Raw genomic sequence first — 2,624 nt, 5'->3', positions numbered from 1 at the left:
TGCAGATGCATACAATTTGTTAAAGCGCCCTTTACATAATATCATGACAATGAATTTTAATGGAACATATTGAATGTAGTAATATTATTATATGAGCAGAAACCAATGATCTCAATTACTTGGGGAAAGTACATATAGTTTATATCAGTTATAGCAATTGACACTATATTGATCTCAGGACACATGGCTAACGATACCAAATATGATCTATTCTTTCATCGATGATATGATAGTGTCATGCTTTTTCTTTCTCTCTGTAACTCTCTATATCTTTCACTCACTTATAGTTTGATCGATCTCGTCATTTTATTCCTTATTCAATATATCTGTCTATTTTTCACATTCGATTACTTCCTCCCATCTTTATACTTCCTCTTTCCTTTGCTCCTTTTCTCTCTCACATCTATGCATATATCTCTTGATCGTCCTAAGATATCTTAATGTACGCCAATTGTGCTAATTTATATCCGAAAATGGAAAGAACGCATGATCCGCGAGTCCCCTAAATACAATCCGCCACGATCACCTCTCCGCAGTTAACCTTTACATATATACGTAACGTTCTATTGATCTGAACCCCTTTCCTAAGAATTGGCATATCCACATTTAAGTGGACGATGAGGAATATTCTATTCACCCTAGAATCAAGATGAAAACACGTTTCCCGTTGTTTCACTTCCTGCAGACACCAATTGAAAAGAACCAATAATCCGCTCATATATCCAAGACTGAACAAAAGACACTTTCCACGGATTATTACTGATAATGGAGAGTTTGGCCTTTGGTTACACCTCGCAGTCGCGTGGGTTGGTTGTCCATTTTCAGATTATTAGTTCATGTTTCAATTGATGAATACGTTTTCTGACTTTATCTCGTTCAGGGGCATAACCTAGAAAATAAAATCATATATATATATATATATATATATATATATATATATATATATATATATATGTATACACATATATATACACCCATATATATACATATATATACACACATATATACACGCACATATATACAATATATACACACACATATATATATACACACACATATACACATATATATACACATATATATATACACACATATGTATACACATATATATATATATATACACACACATATACACATATATATATATATATATACCCACAACATATATACACATATATACACACATATATATACACACACACATAGTGCTTCTTGGCCTTTTGGTCAAGATCAAAGTGTAGTATCTGTTCCGGCAGATACTGCACTTAAGATAATTTGTACCAGTCAATGGAGGGGAAACCCTCTATACTGGGACAATTATTATTTTTGGTAACCAGAGTGACCCCTTTTAGGGGAGCTGGTTTTTACCTCACATTAAAAACGGCCTTGTGCCTAATTTGCTCAGTGGGGGAGCAAATAAATACCATCTGTTCCGGCAGATACTGCACTTAAGATAATTTGTACCAGTCAATGGAGGGGAAACCCTCTATACTGGGACAATTATTATTTTTGGTAACCAGAGTGACCCCTTTTAGGGGAGCTGGTTTTTACCTCACATTAAAAACGGCCTTGTGCCTAATTTGCTCAGTGGGGGAGCAAATAAATACCATCTGTTCCGGCAGATGCTGCACTTAAGATAATTTGTACCAGTCAATGGAGGGGAAACCCTCTATACTGGGACAATTATTATTTTTGGTAACCAGAGTGACCCCTTTTTGCCTACTTTTAGGGGAGCTGGTTTTTACCTCACATTAAAAACGGCCTTGTGCCTAATTTGCTCAGTAGGGGAGCAAATAAACACCATCTGTTCCGACAGATGCTGCAAGCTATGACTAGCAAAGACCATATGTTGGGGGTGACCCCACATATAAGACCTTGGTAAATGTAGGGGCAACTCTTCATACCAATTGTCACTATCCAACTCCCCTACTCCCCGGGGAGTTGGTCCCCATTTCCCCTTCACTCCTCACATTAAAAATCGGCCTTGTGCCTAATTTGCTCGGTGGGGGAGCAAATATATACCATCTGTTCTTCAGATGCTGCACTTCCATTTCTTGTTCTCTTTCGGTGGAGGAGAAATCCTTCAGGACTCAGATAATTGTTATTTTTGTACCTTTTCTCCACGTTAAAAAACGACCCTGGTGTCTAACTCTGTCCCGTGGGGAGGCATAGTAAATAGGTACACATATATATATATACACCCCCACATATATACACATATATACACACACACATATATGCACATATATACACACCCATATATATATATATATATATATATACCCATATATACACACATACACACACACACACACACATACATATATATATATATATATATATATATATATATATATATATATATATATATATATATATACGGGGTGCCTTCAATAAGTTTCCAGACTGTTTTCGTAAAGACACTTTCAATAATGGTTTACCCATAAAACTTAAATAAATCCCCTTCGAAGTAAGCTCCTTCGGCTGGAAGGGACTTGTATCGTTAAAAGAACTTCTGAAAACCCATGGAAGTCCTCTCGTATAAGCGTGTCAGTGGCCCTCGTACAGCTTTTTTTCATGTCATCTATCGTTTCAGAACGACAGAGTGTTTTCTTCAGCTTAGA

The 2,624-nt window shown here is 36.2% G+C and overlaps 1 pseudogene; it reads left to right on the top strand.

Annotated features, from left to right (window-relative positions):
• The first annotated feature begins 1,204 nt into the window (after window positions 1–1,204).
• On the top strand, window positions 1,205–1,349 carry LOC145249880 (U2 spliceosomal RNA; annotated as a pseudogene).
• Window positions 1,350–2,624: the final 1,275 nt, after the last annotated feature.

The sequence above is a fragment of the Euprymna scolopes genome, chromosome 28 (genome assembly GCF_053919585.1).
Source record: "Euprymna scolopes isolate OS-2025 chromosome 28, ASM5391958v1, whole genome shotgun sequence".
NCBI lineage: Eukaryota > Metazoa > Mollusca > Cephalopoda > Sepiida > Sepiolidae > Euprymna > Euprymna scolopes.
This window is presented reverse-complemented; position numbering and strand designations above follow the sequence as displayed.